Below are 26,712 nucleotides of genomic sequence, written 5' to 3' on the forward strand. Positions count from 1 at the left end.
TCCTGAGCTGTGATAGGTAGAGCATGGACACGCCTCCTGAGCTGTGATAGGTAGAGCATGGACACGCCCCATGTGCTGCAGCAGATAAGACACTCCCCTTTAGCTTTCATCTTGATATAAATCTAGCAGAGCAATGAATGGGGAGATCTCTGGATCCATGTGAGGTACAGGGCTGGTTCTAGCTTTGTTAGGAAAAGATTGTCATGTACTATATGAGGTCATCCCTATTAGTCATTTAACATGAAAAAAGTGCCTTAAACTGTGCAGATATTTTGGTATGCACTGTCGTACTTTAGCTTTACATTGGGCTAGTCAACAAATGGATTATCCAATATGACTGAACTGATGCTACAGTATAGGATTTGTGTAAGGATTTTATACAGCAGATGAAAGGCTGGTATAATACTTACCTAAAATAAATATGTACACATTGATACATAGCCACATTTCATTCTTTAGCCATTTTCCTCTCTTGCTTTGTATTTTTCTCGTTTCAGAGTTGCGATGTTTCTTTTAATGAAAAACTTTTGATTGACCATCAGAAAATCCTAGATAATGAGTCTGGTGTTTACTTGAATTCCTAAATTTCTTACAGCGTTGAGACGTTATGTCATGTTGTAATGCAATATGAGGAAGTGAAGAGTGTAACAATATATGCCGTAGACTCCGCTATAATCCTGATATATAACTCCTTATTAATTAGAATAAGCAACAATGAGCATTTACACGTCCATGACATCATTCTAGATCTTCCTTTCCCAAAGTTACAAAGATTCTACATTGCATGCCTAGATTGTGAGCTACAAACTTCTTGAGACTACCCAACATCATGCTAGACACTTATTCAGGATTGGAGGAGCCCATCCAAGATTCCTTGAATTACGGTATCCCAGAGCACAACGCAGCTGTGACCAGTGTTCTCACTACAGATCTAATGCACAGAAACCTACATGGAAGTGGCTACTGCTCCGCTAAATAATCTCCTGCAGGGCTTAAGCAGACTTAAAGGAGTTGTCCCATTTGGGCACCCCAAGGTCCTGATAGGTGCTCTTCCAATAATAGTAGAGCTCACTGCTTGGCTATTTTCGGCAGTCGCAAAGAAATGAATGGAGGGCAATGCGCCCTCCGGTGCTCTGTGGGCTACGTTCTAAGTATAGGTGCAGGTCCCAGAGGTGGGCCCCGCACCTATCGGACATGCTGTTTATCAGTGGGCTCGGCCAACAATACACTATAGGGACCTTAAAGGGGTATTACTTCAGCAGCGTTGTTAATAAACATAAAACCGCACTAAAACCACATAAAATAGTGATGGTGTGGATTTAATGCGTTTTTCTCTGCATACAAATATGTGTGCAGGTAGCCTTATCCTACTTGCACACGGTGTGGATTAGTAGGCAGAAAATCAGCATCATCGACATGAAACTATTGCATTTTTTGTGTAATTTTTAACCCCATTGAAGTCTATGAGGGAAAACAGCTATATACATATAAGGTGCAGACAGGGCTTGCCCTAGGTTACATGGCACCCTGTACAGGAAGTCTTTTTGGTTCCACACACATCCACTCAACCACTATAGGGTAATAAATGCACTTTACTAAATTAGTAGCATCAACATTATAATGAAACATGATTTTATGGAGGAAAAAAAAATAATGCACAGCTTTAAGGGATATGTCATCTGGGAAGTTTCCGGCATATTGATAGGAGTAGTGTCAGGTGTGGGACCTGCACCTATCTCAAGAACAGGCCTCCGTAGTGAATGGAGAGCAAGTCGCACAAGCACAGCCGCCTCTCTATGGAACTTCCAAAGTAGATTGGTTATTTTTGGAAGTCCCATTGCAGTGAATGGAAAGGATAGGTCATCAACTCATGGCATCCTTGCCAATCTGAGGCCCTTCTTCCTATGCCAGTGATGTCATGGACTTTGTGTAGCTCAGTCCCATCAACATGAATGGGATAAACTGCAATACAAAGCACAAGCACTATACAATGTGCGGCGCAGTACTTGGTATAGTATGAAGAAGCTGCCGCTTGATCAGCAGGTTGCCAGGAGTTGGAACCCCATCAATCTGATAATAATGACCTCTCCTGAGGATAGGTCATCATGCCCCGGAACCTCTTTAAGACCACCTGCGCACATAGCGCATTTGCTGTGGATTTGTGCAAGGAAAATCCCAGTAAGAGCCATGTAAATGAGGTATTAACAAATCTTCTCTGCACATTGTGGACATTATTCACCAAAAAATTCTACATCACAGGTTAAAGGACCTGTTACCAAAAAATGCAGCATGTTATAGAGCAGGAGAAGCTGGGCAGATCCATGTGTATATTTATGGGAAAAGATTCAGTAACACCTGTATTTTATACATTTATATTTCTGCTTTTTTTTCTACCTCCTGTGAAGAGCTATCGGTACAGGAGGGAGATGTCATCAGCGATAGCTGTCAGTCACTGATGACACCTCCTCCCTGTACCGATAGCTCTTCACAGGGCTGCAGATGTTAATGTAAAAATTACAAGTTTTACTGAATCTTTTCCCATAAATCTATGCTTCAATCCGCTCTATATCAATGTGCTTTCAGATTGCATTGTACTTTTTGGCAACAGGTCCTCTTATAATCTGCATCATACCAGTTAGTTCTTTATATTTTGTCATGGATTTAACCCTGTTTAAATTGGGTGTAGGTTTTAAAGACTCACTGAAAACCACAGCAAGTGTTACATTTTACACACGCAAATCTTACAGATTATTTTCTGCAGAATTATAGTAACATCTTATGCCTGCTTTGTGGAGGAAATCCTCCGGTAGGTATCCTAAAGGGGATTTTTTTTTTCCCCCATTAAAAGGGGGGTATTCTTGGAATATCTAAGTTTTAATTGATGCCCCCAGCTTTAGTCTGGGTTAGCATCAGCGAGCTCTCCACAAGATGACTGGAGCTGGAGGGAGCGGCGGGCCCGTCAAAGGAGGATCTGAGGCTATAAATCCAGAGTTGTAGCCGATTGCACAGCCAAGCAGTTAATCTCATGTTGTGCATAGTAGGAGCGCCTGCGTGTTCCCACAGACCACCCATGATCCAATATTTATCACCTGTAGATGGGTGATAATTTTCAAGGGATAATCCCTTTAAACCACTCTGCTCTCACTGTCACCTATTCTTTATGCACTGGAAAACCCCTATAAATGAGTACTGTAACTGGTATGGGCAATACTGTGTAGTCACATTTGTATAGGTACAAATATTAAAGGGGGGGGGTTGTCTAATCTGAGACACAGGTGGCATGTCAGGAGGATATGCCCCCAATGTCATAACTAACTCCAGAACAAGACCCCCAAAGTGAGTGGAGAGAAATTCAATTTTATGGGAGTTTCAAAAATATAGCCAAGTACTGGCTCTGCTGTTTCCGGCAGTCCCATAGAAGTGAATGTAGCTGCGGCCATGCTTGCGTGGTGCTCTCTCCTTCACTTTCGGGAGCCCGTTTTAGAGGTGGGTCCCACTTATAAGACCAACACTTATCTGACTTTGATGGCACATCCTACTGATATGCCTTCAAAATTCCAGATGACACAACCCCTTTAACACTAGCTATTCTTTTGTGACTAAGAACATAATAGGATTTTCTGGTATAGCTTCTCTGTGCTGGCGCTACCATCTGCTCCAACCTTTTCATGGATACAACAGGAAAAAGTTGCAAGTTAGCACCACTCTATAGACCACTTCTATGTAAAGTATTTAAAATAAAGGTAACCAGATCCCTGTAACAAATTTATAAATAAGATCAAATCTACCAAAGTGTTCACTTGCAGAAGTTGGATATTATTGAACCCCCTAAAATTACAGCAAATACACTCAAAAAAATAAATAAAAATATAATGCAACAAGGCGGCGTTGGAATCGAATAAACTTTGTGTGTGAATGTAATTAATTAGAGCAAAAGGATAATTTTAGTGGGGAAAACTGTACAACAGAACGTAGGATCTAAAACCCCTCAGGGCCACCTCTAGCCTGGATATAAGCAGGGGCGGACTGGGAACTTAAAGTGGCCCTGGAAATAAAAATCTAAAAAAGTCGACCCAAGTTGTAGGTGGGTCCAAATTGACCGAAGCGAAGGCCATCAGAAGTAGGCGGGCCAGCATTACTGTAGTGCTGCACAAAATACTGCCCCAACAAAACCAAATACCGCTGTCCAGCATAAAATACTGCTTCCCGTCAAATCAATTCATAGCAATACAGTTGAATGCACCAGGGCACTTTCTGCCGCTGGCCAAGTGCACAAGTACAGTATCTGATGCACCCATTTCATCAATAAAAAAGGGATTTTCCAAGATTTTTTTTATTTTTTACTGATGACCTACCTCCTGGATAGGTCATCAATATCTGATTGCTGGGGGTCCGACACCCCCGCCAATCAGCTGTTTAAGAAGGCACCTCTCTGCTTTTCCTATGTTCATCGTTCACGTGGCCTTAGGAGCTGCTGAGCCCCATTGAAGTGAATGGGGCTTAGCTGCAATACCAAGAACAGCCACTATACAATGTATGGCACTGTACATGGTAAGCTGCAAGGCGGCGGCAGTTCTCATAGGACCCTGGGTGGCGGACCCCCACCAATCAGATACTGATGGCCTATCCAGAGGCTAGGTCATCAGTAAAAACAATGGAAAACCCTTTTAATGCTGACAGCATCAGATAGTTATGTAATCGGAGGAGGACTTGGACATCCCTTTGGGCATAGGCCCACCAATAAATTTCTGTTGGGTCTGGCCAGTATGCCCCTGGATACAAGATGAGATATGGTTGGCCACGGAGTTGCATATGGTATCCTGGTGGCACATTTGCCCACAGACAGGGGTGGCCTGGGAACCAACAGAAGTAGGTGGGTCAGCAATACCACAGTGCAGAACAGAATACTGCCCCAGCAGAACCAAATACCACAGTACAGTACAAAATACTTCCTCTGTAAATCCAAATGCCATAGTGCAGCACAAAATACTATTGCAACATAACCAAATATAGTACAAATAATACTGCTGCCCACCCCACAGCATGAAACTGTATCATTTATTCTGAGGATGTTAATACAGTTGAATTCAAGAGGGCTTAATTCAGTTACTGGGCAGGTGTACAATTAATGCTACGTGCACCAGATCTTTATGAACCTGGCTGGTGGCCAAGAGGAGGGCTTGATTGGCCCTGTAGAGTACATTGCCAGTCCACCCATGCCCACAGATCCTGCACACTCATAGGTTGCCAAAGCTGGCGTCCCAGCTGATCCCATAAATGCTCAATTGGTGATAAATCTCGTATCACTACTAGTGGTGACTAACTGTTGTAAGTTATGGCTCCCCAAATCATCACACCAGCAGTTAGGGAAGTGTGTCACTTCATAGCGAAGGCAGGACTGAAGCACTCAACTTGAGGCCTCCATACTAAAACCCAACCGTTGTAGGATCCCAAACAGAACCAGGATTCATCACTAAATTTGATACGATTCTAGTCTGTAGCAGTCCAGGTTTCTCATTCACGACATCACTCCAAACCAAGGTGACGGTGGCTGGCTGTCAATGGCAGGGAACGTAATGGGCACCACGACACACCAAATTTCATTCTGCTAAGCACCTATAAATGGTTCAAGCAGAGACAGGGGTGTGTAATGAAGGTGCCACCTGTGTCTGGATGGTGGACAACGAAACTGCTCATCGCCGAATCAAACGATCCTCTCTACTGCTGGTTTGTCAAGTAGACAGTCCTTACTAATATTTATTTTATTGTAATTGCTTATATAGCAAAAACATATTCTACAGCCCTTTACTGACATAAAAATTGTTTTCTGAGACTTAAATACTGATTACCTATTGACCTATCCTTTGGATAAGTCATCTGCATCTGATCGGGGGGTCCGACACCTGAAACGATCAGCTCTTTGAGAAGGCAGCCTTTTTTTTGCTCACCAAGCAAAGTTATGGCTCTTGTAATGTGGGGAGGAAAAAATTAAAATGCAAAAACAAACATCTTGAAGGGGTAAAAATTATCACAGGTTTAATAAAAAGATGCATTTTATTATTAGCGTCTTTTTATTATCCTTGTGGTGATTTTAAGGATGTAACAAAGGATCAAGATTTTCGGATGTGCTGGAGAACTTTTCTTTCCTAGAAAGAACATACAAACTCCATGCAGATGTTGCCCTTGGTTGGATTACAAACCTAGGACCCCCAAGTGCTAACCACTGGACACTTAGGAGGTGACATATTAAGACTGGCATTTTGTAAGTCCGTCTAAGGCTACTTCCACACTGGTGTTTTGGCTTTCCGTTTCAGAGATCCGTTCAGGGCTCTCACAAGCGGTCCAAAACGGATCAGTTTTGCCAATGCATTCTGAATGGAAAAAGATCCGCTCAGAATGCATCAGTTTGCCTCCGATCAGTCACCATTCCGCTTTGGAGGTGGACACCAAAACGCTGCTTGCAGCATTTTGGTGTCCGCCTGACGAAACTGAGCCAAACGGATCCTGGCGCACAATGTAAGTCAATGGGGACAAATCTGTTTTCTATGACACAATAGAGAACTGATCTGTCCTCCATTGACTTTCAATGGAGTTCATGATGGATCCTTCTTGGCTATGTTAAGGATAATACAGACGGATCCGTTCTGAACAGATTGATCCGCACAAAACGCGAGTGTGAAAGTGGCCTTATTCTGTTCCGCGCTGGCACAAGATGCACCACAATGAAGAGGAGCATGCCTCATAATAACTGTAGCTCACCTTGGGCTGCCCATGCATCAGAAGGGAAACCTCTCCTTACTGAAGTATCTATCAGGTGCACCAGCTTTCCAGTACACATTAAAAATGTTGGGTCACGTTTTTTTTTTTTTTTTACAAAAGTGACTTATGTCAGAAAGTGGGAAAACGTTGCAAATTTAGCACCTTTTCTATGCCAGAAGATTGGTGTAGAAGTTTAAGAAATCTCCCCCTTAGTATTTCAGTATGACCAACTGTCCGCACACACTTGACTATACATAGTGTGTAAATTATCTATATGTGTTATGCATTGTGTATGTATAATGTAAAAAAAATGAAAAAATAAATCCATCTATGAGGTTTTGTAAATAAAAATGATAATTCAATGACGTGACGTTTTCAGATCAACTTGCCCATCACATCACTTAGGTGGGAAGCATCTATAATTCACCAGTATAGGATTCACACATTTCACTGTTTGTCTGTATTTGCTGCCACCTTCTGTCAAATAATCACACATTTTAATATTCTAGCTACAAAATATATTTACACTACTCGGAATAGGGTGTAAAACTTAACCACAGAGTATATCAAACTATATAGTACCGCTTGTAAATAAAACACAGATAACATCCATAGAGGATAATCTGCCATATACGTATTAGGTTCACAGTATAGGAACAGTTTCATGGTGTAGGTATGCAGTAATAAAATTACTATAAGAAGAAACAACACTGCCTAAAAGTAAAATAAAGTCATAAAAAGCTAATCTTACATACAGGGCACCCAGGAATTTTTACTTCCAACACATTTGAGATGATCATGTCTGATTCACGTCCAAACATATTCCTATTCTCAGTCATCTCTGAAAGCGTTAGTCGTACTGACAATAAACCAACTGCAATATACAGTACATGAGAACTTTATAAATGTCCACAAACTTAAGTTTATTAATATCTACAGGATATCCTATAAATGCCTGATAGGTGGGACTCCTACCTTTGTGACCCAATCCTATTTCGATAATGGAGTCTGTAAAGGTACAGGTGGCAGCGCATGCGTAGCCCTCTCCATTCACTTCCATGGGACTTACAGCACATTAAAGAAGTCTTCAGAGCAATTTGCTATGACAATTAGCTCTGGGAGTCTCCAATTTCACTTGATCATCTTGGAGATGTTTCTACATCTTGGGGTCCATTCAGACGTCTGTAGGTGTAATGCAGTCCGCACATCGCCAGCACTATAATAGAAAATGCCTTTTCTTGTCCGCAGCTGCAGACAAAAAAAGGACATGTCCTATTTTTTTTTTTTTCTGGAACGGAATTGCGGACCCATTGAAAATGAATGGGTCCGCACCCGTTCCGCAAAATTGAGGAACGGATCCGGACCCAAGTTGCAGACATGTGAAAGGACCCTTAGTTGGAGTCCATCTGTGGTAAATTCAGTTGACTGGACATGATATGTAAAGACAGTCTCACAACTGACAATGCATATCAGAGCAAAAACCAAGCAATGAGGATGAAAGAACTGCCTGTAGAGCTCAGAGACAGGATTATGTGGTGGCACAGATCTAGAGAAGGATACAAAAAAAAAATTCAACTGCACTGAAAGTTCCCAAGAACAGAGGCCTGCAAAATGATTAAATGGAAGAAGTTTGGAACAACCAGGACTCCTTCTAGAGCTGGCCACCCACCAAGAGATGTGACCAAGAACCCAATGGCCACTGGCTCCAAAGCTCTTGTTTGCAGATGGAAGAAATTTCCAGATGGTCAGCCATCACTGCAGAGCTCCACCAATCTGCGCTTTATGGCAGAGGTGCCAGATAGAAGCCTCTCTTCAATAAAACTGCATGCAAGAAAATCACAGCAAGGCACTCGATGGTGAAAATCAAAGCATAAGGTGTGCAATGAGCAAAGTAAGTAACACCACCCACCGGATCAGGTCGTGCGAGATAGAAAACTCTGAAAAGTGGAGGAAGACTGGGGAGAGGGAAATGCCAAAATGCCTGAAGTCCAGTGTCAAGTACCCACAGTCAGTGATGGTCTGGGGTGCCATGTCAGCTGCTGGTGTTGGTCCACTGTGTTTTATCAAGGGCAGGGTCAATGCAGCTAGCTATCAGGAGATTTTGGAGCACTTCATGCTTCCATCTGCTGAAAAGCTTTATGGAGATGAAGATTTCCTTTTTCAGCACGACCTGGCACCTGCTCACAGTGCCAAAACCACTGGTAAATGGTTTACTGACCATGGTATTACTGTGCTCAATTGGCCTGCCAACTCTCCTGACCTGAACCCCATAGAGAATCTGTGGGATATTGGGAAGAGAAAGTTGAGAGACGCAAGACCCAACACTCTGGATGAGCTTAAGGCCGCTATCGAAGCATCCTGGGCCTCCATAACACCTCAGCAGTGCCACAGGCTGATTGCCTCCATGCCACGCCGCATTGAAGCAGTCATTTCTGCAAAAGGATTCCCGACCAAGTATTGAGTGCATAACTGAACATAATTATTTGAAGATTGACTTTTTTTGTATTAAAAACACTTTTTTTATTGGTCGGATTAAATATGCTAATTTTTTTAGATAGGAAATTTGGGTTTTCATGAGCTGTATGCCAAAATCATCAATATTAAAACAATAAAAGGCTTGAACTACTTCAGTTGGTGTGTAATGAATTACAGAAAATATTGAACTTTATCACAATATGCTAATTTTTTTAGAAGGGCCTGTATATAAAATTACGTGGGGGGGACTGTCGTGGTGATCCAACATTTAAAATTGTCGCAGTGGATGTATTAGACATTAAACTGTTCTATACAGAAAACAATCTAAATTCATGCCAAATTTGAAAGTGGTGCCTAGTAATGGCAGTAGTAATGCCAAGTGTGGCAGAGTTTTGTGCTAAGAGAAACGTGCCAAAATTGTAATAAATTTCTGCCAAAACATAGATGTACCACATTTAATGAGGTCACCTTTTGTATTGACCATAGAGGTGTCATACCTTTGCCTTATCCGCAATACATACATGAGACAGCAGCTAATTGCCAGGTTTACATAGACCTGACTGTGGAGATCATGAAAGTTTATTTTCAAATTAACGACAGGTTTGTTTTGCCCCAAGGTATAAAGAATGACCACAATCTACATTAGTCAGTCGGCCCAATATATACAGCCCCTCCATCTGAGAAGGAATGGGACGGCCCCGTTACAGCATGGCTGATGGACAGGTTTGCGGAGATTCTTGTTCAGGGACCGTATATATTTATACAACGTAATTAAATCACCTGAGAGGCGCCACTTTTCTAGAGTAAACAAAGCCAATATCGATGCTGGTCTGGATTCTATTCCTCTTAAGTTTCTACAAAATGTCTCTAGACTTCCTAATGGGAAAGTCCTCGTCTCCTCACATCACTGGCCATCCCAGCGAGCAGGACAAAGAAATAAAGACAGCAGATGGGGCTATACAGATATTTATTGCATAGCTCAGCGACTATGCTAAATTTTTTAATTCCATGCATTACAAAATAATTCAGATCCAGCTGCTGGTTTGAAAACTGTTAAATATTTTTCGTGGGACAACCCCTAGAATAGAAACCACCAGATCAATCAGCTATACTGTTATGCAGGTTAAGGCTACTTTCACATTAGCGTTTTTTGCAGATCCGTCATGGATCTGCAAAAATGCTTCCGTTACAGTAATACAACCGCCTGCATCCGGGGGCAGTGCACGGTACATTAATCCTATACCGCCCTCTCGGGCTCTGTACTAGACATAACAGAGAATCATTTACATTATGCAGCTGTCCGCATTTCCGTTCACGAAAAAAATAGAACATGCGGACAAGAACAGGCATATTAGTGCCGGCTATGTGCGGTCCACAAAATGCGGAACGCACATTGCCAGTGTCCGTGTTTTGCGGATCCGCAAAACACACACATGGATGTGTGAATGGACCCCAAGAACGTATTACAGTACCAGTATGAACTGAAAACTGAAATATCACAAAAATAACCTGCACGAGTAAGACCCACCTCAAAAATATCAGATATCTATTTTTTTTTTCATTAACACAGGGAAAAAAAATAATAAGATGCCCATTTTTACGTACTGTCCAAGAATTTCTGGACAGCCTGTAACCCTGTATAGCAACACATGGCGTTAATGCCTTTGGGGTAGAGCGTTTCTGGCCCAGGTTATTCTACCTTGTTCACTTGATATCAGCTAAATACACGGCGGTGGAAGGTTCCCTCATTAAGCAGGTAAAAGCAGCATGGCCATTTTAGTATGGTTGCCACAAAAATGCCAGGAAACAACCCATTAGGACTGGGCAATTCTGCCAAAAATAATTAAATCAAATCGATTATTTTGAATTTAAGGATGATTATTGATTTCTCGATTATTTTTTGCCGATAACTGTATTTACTGTATTTGTGGATGTGGAGCCATATGACAACTTATTTTGCAGGGTGAACTGTATTGTGTGTGGCACTGTACAGAAATATGATACAAGAACCACTGCTGTGTAAGGCTACTTTCACACTAGCGTCACTGGATTCCGGCAGGCAGGTCCGTCGCCAAAACTGCCTGCCAGATCCGTCAATCTGTATGCAAACGGACAGCATTTGTAGACTGTTCAATCAGTCTCACAAATGCATTGCAATACCGGATCTGTCTCTCTGGTTGTCATCTGGAAAAACGGATCCGGTATTTATCTTTTTTCCCATTTTGTGTAGACCGCAAAACCAGATCCGTTTTTCCGGAACACTTGGGGTCGGATCCGGCATTAATGCATTTCAATGGAAATTAATGCTGGATCCGGCATGTGTTCTGAAATTGTGGACAGAGAAAATACTGCAGCATGCTGCGGTATTTTCTCAGTCCAAAAACCGTACAGTGACTGAACTGATGCATCCTAATGCATACTGAATGGAATGCTCTCCATTCAGAATGCATTAGGATAGAACTCAGTTTTTTCTGGTATTGAGCCCCTAGGACGGAACTCAATACTGGAAAAGTTTAACGCAAGTGTCAAAGTACCCTAAATGAATACAAGTGGGGAGCACATCAGAAGTGACTTATTTCCAGCACGTCATACATTTGTACTGGAGCTGCCATCACTGTCCCTTCACACACCCTGATCTTCATGGACGGCGCAGAGCTTCACATTAAAGACAATCCCTAACTGCAATGTTACAACTTACTCTAGTTTTTTGAAGGTTAGAACTAGGGATCGACCGATATAGATTTTTTAAGGGCCGATACCGATAATTTGTGAATTTTCAGGCCGATAGCCGATAATTTATACAGATATTCTGGGAATGTTTATTTTTGAGAAAAAAAAAAATCCTACACAAATCTGCTGAAAATTAATGTTTATTGTTAATGTGTAGTTTTTTTTTTGTAAATCTTTTTTTCATTTATACTTAATATTTTGGTGTTTTATTTTTATTTTTTTTAACTTGAGGGGTTAACCGAGGATCGTAGCTTCAGCTCATAGAGGTCGGGAGCCGGCTATGTCATTCTGCAGCTCCCGCCTCCTGTTTAAATTTGAATGAATGAGAGATTTCTCTTCATTGGTGGCGCAGTGGCCATAGCTCCTCCCCTTCTCTTGTACCCTGTCCTCCCATTGGCTGCAGCGGCAGCAGCAGCACAGGGGGAGGGAGACACTGCTCCTTCTCCCCTGTGCTGCTGCTGAGGGAACACGGAGCGCTGTCAGCAGCGCGATCTGTGTTCCCCATAAGTTATCGGAATATCGGCAAAATAAATGCTGATACCGATAACAGTCAAAATCCTCAATATCGGCCGATAATATCAGTAAAACCGATAATCGGTCGATCCCTAGTTAGAACCTGGAGGATTGATACACGTGAAGCTTTCTGTGGCTCCATCAGGCACCCTCAGGCTCTCCTGTTGGGAGATCGTAACACCTAAAGAACATTTATGTGCCCAGTGCGCCGACCATCCATCAGCAACTGTGATAAGAACATCTCATTGTTCCCTAAATGGGCCACTCTTCTTCCTACTCCCCATTCCTAATTTTTGCCCCTTCTTGTTCTTAAAAGGAGTCTATTACCTCCAAAATTAATTTTTAAATTAATCATACCCCTATGTAGGGTATGTGCCTCAAAACCACCAATACCACATGACCTAATCCTGAGAAATTATTATTTCATTTTTATGTACTTTTTGTGCACCATGGGCAGGTCCCACTGCACCATTACTACCGGGACTGAACTCTCAGGGACTGTCAAACAAGAGGAGGTGCCAGGCGGCGTTATGGCAGAGCAGTGGTGACCAAATGGAGTGCCCCGCCAATCTCTATTCTCAAGAATTACGTGGACCACATCCAGCGATGTCTTGCAGGTGGTAGAGTATTGGACCCTGCAGGGCTGACACGACAACGTTGTTGCAGTTCTATTGCGAAGTCCTACAACAACGTACGGCATAACAAACAAATCCCATTCACATACATCTGCATGAGGCCACGCTATGGATGTTCCAATCTACGGCATGTGAATATTTCCTCCAAATTTCGTTAAACAACAAAATCCATGGCAAAGTGGTTCCATTGTGTGTGAACTTAGCGCAACTGCTTACCGGATGGTTCACACACTGCAAAAGTATTGCATGACTAGGCACATACAGATTAAAAACACTAAAAACATTAAAATGCACCAGATATTTTAAAGAATCAATCATATCAGAAACAGCATAAATACCTCTCTAACAAACTACTACAGTGTAACAGAAACGGTGACTGCAGGGGCGGACGGGGAACTAAAAGTGGCCCTGGAAAAAAATTAAAAATACTAAAAAGTGGCCCCGTTTTGTAGTTGGGTCCATATCGATGGAAGGCAGGGCCAACAATACCATATTGCGGCACATTGTACCACCCCAACAGAGCCAAATACTACAGTCAGTCACAAAATACTGCCAGCAGCACAAATACATCCCCAAAAACTTCCACTGGCTGGCTGTGAAGAGGGCCCCTGGGCATCGGCCCACCGGGAAATTTCCCTGTAAGGTCTATGGCCAATCTACCCCTGGATGACTGCAAGGTGCAGGACTAGTGAACGGACAGAGGCTTATACACAAACGTATGATGGATCTGTAGTCTGATGCCTATAGTATTCAGTTTCTCCGACTATTCCCTATATAGGGCTCTTACCTTGTTCTGTGGCTTGGTTTAACGAAAAGGAAAAAAAAAGAGCTTTTAAAATATGCAAATGACTTCACTACCAGCAATCAGGGTGTCTACCTGCTGGTAGCCGCCGCATCCTCCTTTAAAAAAAACGCCCCCTCCTCCAGTTGATTTACAGGGCCAGCGAGCGCTCTCCTCCTCCGGCTGGCCCTGTCTGCAATTCAAATCCCGCGCCTGCACCTTACGTGTCTTCACTCGGCGCAGGCGCTCTGAGAGAAGGACGCTCGCTTCCTCAGCACTTCCTCAGTGTGCCTGCGCCGATGACGTCTTCTCTTTCGATTTAGAGGTGACGTCATCGGCGCAGGCGCACTGAGACAAATCCCGCGCCTGTGCCGAATGAAGACACGTAAAGTGCAGGCGCGGGATTTGACAGGGCCAGCCGGAGGAGGAGAGTGCTCCCTGGCCCTGTCAATCAACAGGAGGAGGGGGCGTTTTTTTTTAAAGGAGGATGCGGCGGCTACCAGCAAGTAGACGCCCTACTTGCTGGTAGTTAAGTAATTTGCATATTTTAAAAGCTCGATTTTTTGTGAAACCAAGCCACAGAACAAGGTAAGAGCCCTATTTAGCGAATAGTCGTCCAATAAGGATTTTAATATGCACAAAAATGAAAAATGAGTTTTGGGGGGTGACAGAAGCCCTTTAAATCCTACATTGACTCCAGATTTTATTCTATTTCATTCATAGTCGAGGATAGTTCTTCATTCTGCCCACTTCATCATTTTCTATTACAGCTCTATAGGTAGGACAGGCTGTCATGAAGGCACAACCTCTATCCCACCAGGCAGTTCCCATGTAGTTCTACAGCTTTGTAACATCGCGTCCTTCACTAGCGCTCTCAGGGGTGGCCGGGCGTTGTGGTTTTGCAACAGCTGGAGAGCCGCGTGCTGGAGACCACTGTCCTATATCGTCATAAGGCATAACATAAAAAATACAGTATATGTATAAGGCAAAACAGAATCACATGGGGTGAGGTTCCAACATTTGGATGCAACTTAGCTGAGAAGATGGTATATAAAGATAATAAGCATAGAAATTACACCGACATCTGCAACAGATAATAGGCAACATATAATTATCCTGTGAGAAGACCTAAAGGAAGTCTAAATCTAAATTATCTATGCAGCGCCATTTTCTGGCAGCCATAACTTTTTATACCTTCATCCACAGAGCTGTATGAGGGCTTGTTTTTTGCAGGACGAACTTTAGTTTTTATTGGTGCCATTTTTGTGGTACGTATGACTTTTTGATAACTGTTATTCAATATGCATAGGAATTAAAAATATATATTTTAATAGTTCAGATATTTTTAGATGCAGCGATACCCTAATGTCCCAAAACGCGTTTGGTATGGATCCTCCATTTGAAAATAAAGAAAATTGCAACCGATAAGATTTTCCTAAAGAAAACTTTAAAGTCCCTGATAACCTGTGTGCTGAAGTTACTGGCACAAGTATTAGCGCCAATTACGAAATTATCCACATACGACAGATGCTTGCAACCATTATATGGACTAACAGAAAATATTTGTTCGAGATATCACATTACGAACCAACATTCTCGACTTCCGCCTCTGACAAACTACATCGGCACTCACGTGAGTAAACAGGCGCAGTAGACCACGCAGGACGCCGCAAAACAGGCACAGAATCCCGCCCGTGCAAAAGCCTGTTTGTGAGTATACCATACGATTCAGAGGAATGTTCTAGCGATTTGTTGGTTGTGACTCTCGATTTTTCAAAAGTCCTCGCCAATTCGGCACGGAGTCTACTATTGTGTGGTTAAAGTTCCAAGGTATTCAACTATGGACAATTCCCTGTTGTGGAAACATAAAAGATAAACTGACTCCCCACATGTGGTATATGTTCAGGAGGTGCAATTTTACAATAGTCGGATGGACGAACTATAAGAAGTATTTCGATTTTAGATCAGTGCAATCGTCATATGGTGGACTGGTTTGGTCATACAATGGTCTCCGTTTTTGGTGGATCGATAGCCCTTTTAAGTCTGGCCAGACTTCTATCAGATCATCTTTTTATTAAGGTTTTTTTTATGCTAATGCATGCATTTTAAAGTTTGTTATTTTATCTGTATTTTATATTGAAATAAATTACCACCTACTCCAGATAAGTGTGAGTGCCCAGCTTTTCATTAAGGCCTCATGTGTCCGTTCCATTTTTTTTGTGGATAGGATGTGGACCCATTTATTTCAATGGGTCCGCAAAAAATGCGGACAGCATCAGTATGTCCGTTCCATAGCTCCGCAATATAAATAGTGCATGTACTATTTTTTTTTCTAGTTAGCGGACAAGTATAGGCATTGTTACAATGAATCCGCAAAAAAAAAAAAAAAAAAAAAAATATATATATAATAGACACATTTGGATGTTTTTTATTGTGGATCCGCTATTTGAGGACCGCAAAACACAGTCGTGTGCATGTAGCCTTAGCCTAAATTTACGTGGGTGATGTTTCCATCCGTTTTTACAACAAGCAGTATCCTGACTGAATGCGGATACAGTAAAGACAATGGAGGAGATTTATCAAACTGGTGTAAAGTAGAGTTGCCCATAGCAACCAATCAGATTCCACCTTTCATTTTCCAAAGGAGCTGTGAAATATGAAAGGTGAAATCTGATTGGTTGCTTTGGGAAACTAAGCCAGTTCTCCTTTACACCAGTTTTGATAAATGTACCCCGATGGCTTCCTTCACCCTGAGCATACCGATGCAGAAATACTTAGAGGGCTTGTCTCACTTCAGAAAATGTTATTTATCATGCAGTGTCCAATGTGATATAAAAATGAATCCAGCCAGCCAAGGAGGCAATATGGACAATCACAATACATTAGTAAGTGCCTTGTATTAACTGCCTCTATATGTGTAACACCCCAGTTACATCTGCACCCTGCTACTATCTCTAATGGGCTAATATAATGTCATCTTAGGTCTGTCCAGGTCCTATACATTGTGCATTTATAATAATGTTATGTAACTGTTCATGTAATGGGCCTGGTTCACCAGCAGGTGGCAGCAAACACGGCGGAGCTATAGTTAGACAGAATGGAACTCACCATTCTGCTCTCCCCCCCCCCCCCCCCCCTTTGGTCACAGAAACAAAATAAGTTTGTGTGCATGAGGCCTAAGGGTGGGGACGATTATTTGTATTTCAGATTCAATCAATAACAATAATTGACTTGAATGGGTCCGCAATCCGTAAGGTCAGTGCGGAACATAGGCACGTTACCCCATGGTGCGGCCCGTCGGATGCGCTAACACGGACCCCATTCGAGTAAACGGGTCCGCGTCTGCATGCGGCGGTCCTCTGGTCGATGCCATGCATTGCAGACTGCAATTTGCGGTCCACAGCATGGGCCCGGCCTCAAGTCAGAAATACATAACTTTATTGGACTGCTCTGTCAGTTTTAGAGGAGAAACCTACATTCAATTTCAGATTTTGAACCATATTTGGGAACTGCAATGTGGCCGGCTCCTTGTTGTGCGGTTATTACTGGTCGTGTTCAGCTCATGCGCAGCAGTAACTCCCGCAATAAGCCTGCAGAGCTTTAGATCGCTTTTCTCCTCTGCCAAGTGTTATGGAGCCGTTACCCTGTTATCGGACCACTTGAGCTGGGACCCACAGCTGTGGTAAAAGGCACAGGATTAGGGTTATGCAACTTCAGTATTTCTTCCTGTCTACCCGAGCTAATCTCTGCACTGGCTCATTCAGGGGGTCCAGGTAGGGAGTCCCTATTTACAACCATATTCCCCAATAGCTCTTTAAAGGGTTTCTACCACTTCGGTGTCACATATTTAGCTGTCAGACACTAGCGATCCGCTAGTGTCTGCTCTGCCCAACCATCCTAATATAATTGCTTTTGGGGCGGTGGTTTGGCTAAAAAAACTACTTTTATTAATATGCTAATGAGCCTCTAGGTGCTATGGGGGCGTCATTAGCACCTAGAGGCTCCGTCTACCTTCAGAAACTGCCGCCGCCCAGCGCGTCCCTCCAGCCCGCCCATCTCCTCCTGAATGCGATCCTCCTTGTGAGCGCCTGTATTCGGCGCATGCGCAGTAAATGTCTGACAGCTTCCCTGCTCAGACATCTCCACTGCGCCTGTTCCTCGGAGCACTATGGCGTCATCGCGCAGGCGCAGTGGAGATGTCTGAGCGAGGAAGCGGTCAGACATTCACTGCGCATGCGCAGAATACAGGCGCTCACAAGGAGGATCACATTCAGGAGGAGATGGGCGGGCTGGAGGGACGCGCTGGGCGGCGACAGTTTCTGAAGGTAGACGGAGCCTCTAGGTGCTAATGACGCCCCCATAGCACCTAGAGGCTCATTAGCATATTAATAAAAGTAGTTTTTTTTAGCCAAACCACCGCCCCCAAAAGCAATTATATTAGGATGGTTGGGCAGAGCAGACACTAGCGGATCGCTAGTGTCTGACAGCTAAATATGTGACACCGAAGTGGTAGAAACCCTTTAAATGGGGTATTTGGGTTGCAGCAAAACATCTCTTATTCACTGACTAGGGCATAACAGATTGTGGAGGGTCTGAATGTTGTGACCACCATTAATGACAAGCCAGGAGGGTCGCCCCCCCCCCCTTTCCCGTGTAGGTGGTATAATGGTTGACCATGCACCCTGCCACTACACTCCTCTCTATGGGACTGCCAGTGTTGTACTCGGCTATATTAGGCAGACCTATCGCCTCCAAAAGGAGAGACGCAGCACGGACTGTGCAGACCCGACCCCCCTCTCCAATCAAATGTGGGACATGGGACCTCATGACCATGGAGGTCCGACCACTAGGACCAGTCTAGTGCATAGGGTATAACTGGTCATCAGATCAGAACACACTATTTTATGCTTACCCTGAATCAGGATACCTTATACATATAATAGTGTAAGGCCTCTGCAGTTCATAGATTATTAACCCTTCCTTATTTGTAGAATTTACCAAGAGAGCAAAACATCAGACGTGACATTTATCTACATGTTACTACTCCTGCCTTAAAGGGGTTGTTCGGGTTCAGAGCTAAATCCGGACATCCCTCCATTTTCCCCCCGGCAGCCCCCCTGACATGAGCATCAGAGCAGTTCATGCTTCTATGCTCTCCTTTTCCCTGCGCTAAATCACGCAGGGCAAAGGCATTTGTTTTGGAGATCCAGTGACGTACCGGGGCTCTCCATGGGGCTGCCAATAAGCACGGTGACGTCACCGGCACTGATGGGTGGGATTTAGCGCTGCCCAAGCTAGAAAAAGCCCGCCGATCAGTTTGCCCCCGGCAGTGTGTTATTGAAAACAAAAGAACCTGTGCCCAGCACGATTTAGCGCAGGGCAAGGGAGCGCATCGGAGCAGGAGATGATCCGATGCTAGCCTCGGGGGCAGCCTGGGTGAAAAGAAGGGTATGTCCGGGTTCAGCTCTGAACTGTATTCCACATTAAATAACAATTTCTGGAACACTTCTGTTGTGCCATTCGTCTTTTCCAGGGGTTTAGGACTAAAAGTACAACTGGGTGTGACTAATTGGGGGTGTGACACTGGCCAATCAGTGCAAGAGTATGTATGGATGCAACCCCAACTGGTAACACCCAGGTGTACCTTCAGACAAACTTGTAGCAGGAATAATAGAGGAAAGGGACATACAGCCATAAGGACAGATGCTCCGGAATAGTATTACGTGGGGAATGCAAGTAGTTGCTAAAACAGACATGTCAGGAGAGGCGACGGCTCCTCTTTAAAGGCAGTTAAACCTGACCTTGTTTTAAGGTGCATGGGATCTACTGAACATGATCACATGAAGGACCAGGCTAGGGGACGCCAGCTATCTGCATGGCCTATAGTGCGGGGATCAGCAACCTTAAAACAAGGTCAGGTTTAACTGCCTTTAAAGAGGAGCCGTCGCCTCTCCCGACACGTCTGTTTTAGCAACTACTTGCAAAGGAACAACTTTTAGCAAATGAGGCAGTGGAATAAATGGCCCAAGGGTCAGTGAAAAGGGTTTAGGCAGAACCGTCCTGTGAGGGGGGGGGGGCCTGGTTTGATCCTTGCTATGGTTCCCTTACTTCTCTATGTACGCCACTGGTGGAGATATATATATATATATATATATATATATATATATATATATATATATATATATATATATATATATATATATATATATATATATATATATAGCTACTTACACATTTGCGTTTTTTGCGGATCAGTCATGGATCTGCGAAAACCATTTTGTTACAATGATACAACCGCCTGCATCCGTCATGAGTGGATCCGGTTGTATAATGTCTTCAATAGCCATGACTGATCCGTCCTGAACACCACTGAAAGTCAACGGGGGACAGATCTGTTTTCTATTGTGTCAGAGAAAACGGATCCATCCCTATCGACTTACATTGTGTGTTAGGACGGATCCGTCTTGCTCCGCACCACAAGGCGGACAGAAAAACGCTGAAGGTTTAGGTGTCCTCCAAAGCGGAATGGAGACTGATCGGAGGCAACCTGATGCATTCTGAGCGGATCCTTTTCCATTCAGAATGCATTAGGGCAAAACTGATCCGTTTGACCGCTTCTGAGAGCCCTGAACGGATCTCACAAACGGAAAGCCAAAACGCGAGTGTAGAAGTAGCCTTAATGATGCTTTCCAATACTATACCCCATGTGTCGGACCCTTCATTCCAGCTGCTCGGATGCAGCAATGTAATTAGAAACATGTATTACTCGTCTTGCGAACACAACACAAAAGTAAAACTCTGCACTATTAAGCCTCACACGTCCGTGAAAAGGTGGTCAGTGATGCCTCCGTGAGGCTGCCTGTGATGGTCCGTGTGTCGTCCATGTTTCACTGACACTGAACAGCTGAAAAATTATTTTAAAAGCATCTCTTCCTATTGATCCGTGAAACACAGATGGCATCCATGTTGCAGCCGTGTTTTTCACGGGCCCATAAACTATAATAGGCGTGATGGATCCGTGAACACGGACAAAATAGAGAGAGAGTGCATCTGTGCTAAAAACACGGACCGTGGTAAAAAACTGATGCGTGTACCCATTCATTTTATTGTGTGCAATGTGTGACAGCGCGTCCATGGAGAATACGTACGGCACACGCACGTGGAACACTGATGTGTAAATGAGGCTTTAGGCCGGGCTCACATGTGACCGATTAGCTGCGCACCAAAGGGTACATGCACACGCTGCAGAAAAGCACGAAATAAATGTATTCCGCAGGATAAATGATTTGAAATCCGCAATACTGCAGTTTTTCTGCTGCGTTTTTTTTTTTACGCAGCATGTGGATGAGAATTCTGAAATTCTCATCCACTTTGCTCTTACTGTCCAATGCTGCAGACCCAGCCTAAGGCCTCATGCACACAACCGTTTCATTCCGTGTCCGTTGTTCCGTTTTTCATGATTTTCTGCGGACCCATTGACTTTCAATGGGTCAGTTGAAAACTCTGCTAATGCACCGTTTGTCATCCGCGTCCGTGATCCGTGTTTTCAGTCCGTCAAAAAAAAAACTTTTTTTCACGGCAAACAGTTCGCAGATCCATTCAAGTCAATGGGTTTGTGAAAAAACGCGGAGGCACACAAGATTGTAGTCCGCGTCCGTTTTTTTTCCAATCGCTTGCATGGCAAACTTGACTTAGACTTTTTTTTTACTTTTCTTCATGTCTGGAGATCCTCCAAAAATAAAGGAAGACACACAGAAACAAAAACGGATCACGGAACAACGGAACCCCATTTTGCGGAACGGAACACAACAACGGTCGTGTGCATGAGGCCTTAGGAGACTACATCGGAAAGTCCAGTCCGCCGGTCTAGTCTAAGGCATTCCTGCAGGAGACACTGAGGAATAGGAGGTCGTGAAAGTGCAAGGACTGTAAAAGTAGTGAGGAAACCTCTGACCTCTGGTTATGATCCGTGGACAGAACCGAATCTTTACAGCCGCCCGACAGTCACAGCGCAGTTTTATGGCTTCTCGAGCCCCTGAGCTCCATAATCAGTCCAAGAAACCTACTAATCGAGAGGAATGCTCACAGTCTACTCAAGAGGAATATAATGACTATCCAATACCGGAGACGTCTGCGCGGTAACGTCATAGATCGGCAGGGGAAGCTACAAAATAATCCAACAATAGGTTAAATGACAAATGCAACTCTGCTACATATGTATAGAGCTCAACAGACGAGGGATAACCCATCTCAGTCAGTCTAGATGCAGTCCTATGTAAAACCACTGATAACAGTCATCACCATGAACAGATGTAGCAGTGCCAGGTTTGCTGATGAGAATAGTGTTATCATGTTATTTGTAGTTCTCCACCAGACTGCAAGTAAACCTGCCGCACGCACTTTATGGCACTGAAAATATACAGTTATCCTAAAATTGCCTTTTTTAAGAGACGTGAAATATCACAGTCAACGCAAGTCAATTTACTGCGCTCTGCTGTATAGTACGATCAATGGTGCCAGGCAGGCGCCCCCATAAGGGTGCAGCAATTTCTGGGACGGTTTGCAAAAATATATGCACATGCTGCAGAAACAACCCCGTCCTACTGCTATGCAAAGAGAAGAGAAAGCTGGACCTCCGAGGCCGCCTGGCGGCCATATTATCTATAATAATCCATGCCCAGGCTGAAGAAAACATCCCATTACCAGGTTTTAGACACAAACCACTGAGAAAATTACCATTTTCTACATTTTATAACAAACTGCAAGGCAGTATGTACTGACACAAAGATTTACAAATATTAAGCCCATTCGTGTGCTGTATGTGTTCTCCATGGACAATACACGTCCCTATTCATTTTAAGGTGTGTATTCACACATCCGTGTTTTAGCCCTGTCCGTGTTTTTAGCACTTATGCATGCTTTATTTCATCTGTGTTCACGGATCCATCACGCCCACTATAGTCTATGGGTCCCTGAAAACCACGGATGCCATCTGGGTTTCACGGATCATTAGGAAGAGATGCTTTGAAAGTCATTTTTCAGCTGTGCGGTGTGCCATATGTATTCTCCATGGACGCGCTGTCCGTGAAGAACATGTACGGCACACGCATGTAGAAAACACTGAACACACACACACACAATAAAATGAACGGGTACACATCAGTTTTTTTTACCACGGTCCGTGTTTTCAGCACAGATGCATGCTCTATTTTGTCTGTGTTCACGGATCCATCACGCCCATTATAGTCTATGGGTCCCTGAAAACCACGGATGCCAACTGGGTTTCACGGATTATTAGGAAGAGATGCTTTGAAAGTCATTTTTCAGCTGTGCGGCATCAGTGAAACACGGATGACACAGGGATAGCAAAAAACGGACACACTGACAGCGTCACTGATGCATCACCGACCACCTTCTCACTGATTTAAGAACGGACACGTGAATGAGGCTTTACTCCCGTTTGACATCATGAATCGTTAGGAATCTGCCTACGACGCTGCCTCCCATGTAATACTTCATTCTCCGATATAAAAACGTGATACAACAGGGTTCTCTCAGGAAAAGGCTACACGCACACGACCGTATGTGTTCTTTTTTTTTTTTTTTGCGGATCCATTGTAACAATGCCTAAAACTGACAAGAATAGGACATGTTCTATTTTTTTTTTTTTGCAGGGCTACGGAACGGACATACAGATGCAGACAGCACACGGTGTGCTGTCCGCATTTTTTTTTTCGGACCCATTGAAATGAATGGGTCTGCATCATATCCGCAAAAAAATAAAGAAAAACATCGGAAGGGACACGGAAACAAACAACATTCGTGTGCATGTAGCCGATGGGTTCGATTCTTGCTTAACGTGTACAAATGGAGGATTAGTGAATATTATGCGCTCGGAGACACCTACAGATTATAGCCGGGGATCGGCAGAACCAGCTAATACATTGCTGCATCACAGCGTGCTGCGCCAAATGACAAACTCAGCACTACTCCATCTGGAGCCAATTCGCTTTTACATTTTAGGAGTCAAATACTTTATTTTTAGCGATTTTTTATTTTTTTCTTAAAACGCAGGTAAGAATATCTTTCAGACAGAACAACCCAAAAATGAAGGAATCTCTAGAAACCTTTATACCCGGCTCCTGGGGGTCGTCCAGCCCTGAATGAAGATGTGGAGAAGCCAAAGAGAACCTGATTTACGGTACTCAATTTCTGGTGTAAAGATTCCCTCGTCTTCAATAGACGATGAAGTAACGTAGAGTATTTATCTGTATAACGGAAGACCGCCATGTACGCTGCTCACGCGGGCCATTACTAGCAATAACGCTGGGGTTTCCACATTCAGGATTCCCAGCGAGGAGCAGGCACCGGCTCCGCCACACATGCCCTTCGCTTACATGGCTTTGGCTTAAAAAAACATGGAAACCCAGCCTACGACCTGCACCAATCATCTTGCCAGGCTGCGTTCACACTTACGTTGGTTTTGTTTTTTTGCAGTACGTTTTTTGTGCAACAGATATCAACTAACAGGTTCTTAATCCGTTGCCCATCAAATTAAAATAAAAAAATAAATAAAAAATTAATCTTGAAAACGCATCGACTTTCACATCACTTTGTTCTAGAAGGATCTACGAGTGCAGTAAGTAGAGTCATCCTGCCGTCAGTACACAGGATATAAGATCGCCCCTTAAAGGTCCAGATAAAGAGCCGCCATATAGGTGCAAAGATTTACAAGCCTGGAGATGACTAATAAAACAATTCCTAAAGACGTGTGCCATACCCTATGATTCCTTCCAATGGATAAGATAGGATTACAGTACCCCAGATATTAGATCGCCCCTCATATGGCAGTTTTTTATACCGACTTATATGTGCAAAGACTTGGGAGCTTGGAAATGACTAATATAACAATTCCTGAACCGGTACGATTCCCGTATCACTACAGGTCAGGTATGATTACAGTACGGTGGATATAAGATCTCCCCTTAGACGCCCAGATAAATTAGTCATATATGTGCAGCCTGGAAATGACTAATCCAACAGATCCTGAAATGTGCCATAATCTACCATTCCTCCCAATGGATATCACTACAGGCAGATAGGATTACAGTACAGTAGATATAAGAACGCCCCTTATAAGTCAGAATAAAGAACCGCCATATATGTGCAAAGATTTATAAGCCTGGAGATGACTAATATGACAATTCTTGAAATGCTACGATTCCTCCCAATGGATATCACTACAGGTGAGGTAGGATTACAGTACAACAGATATTAGATCGCTCCTTAGAAGTCAGGATAAAGAACCGCCATATATGTGCAAAGATTTATAAGACCCCCGTCACAGCTTGGAAATGACTAACATAACGATTCCTGAAATGCTACGATTCCTCCCAATGGATATCACTACAGGTCAGGTAGGATTACAGTACACCAGATATTAGATCGCTCCTTATAAGTCAGGATAAAGAACCGCCATTTATGTGCAAAGCCTGGAAATGACTTGTATAACAATTCCTGAAAGGTATGGTTTCTGTATCACCACGGGTCAGGTATGATCATAGTGATTGTATAGGGCGGCAGTCAGAAGGTCAGGACATATAGCGCCATATGTATGGAGGAAAGGATAGAACTGAAGGGCCCTCCTAAGTAGAAGGCACCTGGAAAACTGAGAAGAAGAGGTCTCTCCATCAGGCATGGTTCAATAAGCTGAAGGGTCAGAACCTAATGGGGCCTGGGAGCTGAGCCTCAGCAGGATTGTGGGGTCTGGGGGTCCCCTAATACTAGAGCACTGGAAACCCAACCCAAATGTGAAAGTGAGGGACCTCAAGGACCATACAGTCCCCAATAAAAGAGAAGAGTCAGGTGGAGACATCTGCACGAAGGTCTCACAGGAGAAGTCCCCATCTAGTCCAGACTCTACCATAAGGACGTGCACACGGCGCGTTACCTGTGCGAAGTGTGTGCGGCTCCTGCCTCACAGGACTTGTCTCCTTGCTGTGCTGTCCATGCGAGAGGATGCGAGGAAATCCTTCAGATCCAGGCTACAAATTGCCGCAGCGCCGGCCTGTCTCTCGTTTAAATGTCTGCCAGCTGAGCTCTGCCCGGGCGCCTCCCTCACCATTGGCCGCCGCTCAGCGCCGCTCCCGGCCTGGGGCGCCGCTCTTATCCGCCCCCTTAACACTTCACGTCATGCACTTGTCCTCATCTCCTCAGGGAGATCGCTGCAAATCCTCTGTGCTGCGGCCACGCAGGGAATAGGACGGGTGTCAGGCAGGGGTCACACAGCGCAGTAACGCACATACAATAGTGTTCCTGGGCCAAAACCAGAAGTGAACTGACAGGGAAATATAAAGGAAAGCCACAGGCTGGTCACAGAGCAGCCCCGTCCTACAGGACAATGTCCCTTCTTAGGACCAGCGAATGGGGCCAAAACCGCAGAAGACATCCAAGGACCAGCAGCGGTTTCTGCAAAGGGTTTTATACACTTGGCTCATATTGTACAAAGAAAACCGACCAAAAGGAGTGAGTCAAGTCTATTGCAAATAATACCAATAGTACTAGAATAGTCCAAAATAGCATCATTTTATTAGAAAATCACAAGAGGACACATGATTAACACAAGTCACACAAAGAGAATTGATACAGGTCACAATACATATAAAAAACCGAGTTCCTAGAATTTTTTATTTTTGTCACAAGTCAGTAGAAAATGAGACTTTGTAAGAAAAATATAAATATATCATCATTTTCCGCTGACTTGTGACAAAAAATAAAAAATTCTAGGAACTCGCCATGCCCCTCACGGAATACCTTGGG

General features: G+C 43.7%; 1 protein-coding gene across 1 annotated transcript in view; it reads right to left on the minus strand.

Moving 5' to 3' along the window:
• GREM1 (gremlin 1, DAN family BMP antagonist) overlaps positions 1–26,003 on the minus strand; it is a 43,552-nt gene extending 17,549 nt beyond the window's left edge. The window contains exon 1 of the mRNA XM_044272009.1: positions 25,844–26,003. The gene's annotated coding sequence lies outside the window, so the exon portion shown is untranslated. The remainder of the gene's footprint in view (positions 1–25,843) is intronic.
• Between the last annotated feature and the right edge of the window lie 709 nt (positions 26,004–26,712).

Source organism: Bufo gargarizans, chromosome 11 (genome assembly GCF_014858855.1).
Source record: "Bufo gargarizans isolate SCDJY-AF-19 chromosome 11, ASM1485885v1, whole genome shotgun sequence".
NCBI lineage: Eukaryota > Metazoa > Chordata > Amphibia > Anura > Bufonidae > Bufo > Bufo gargarizans.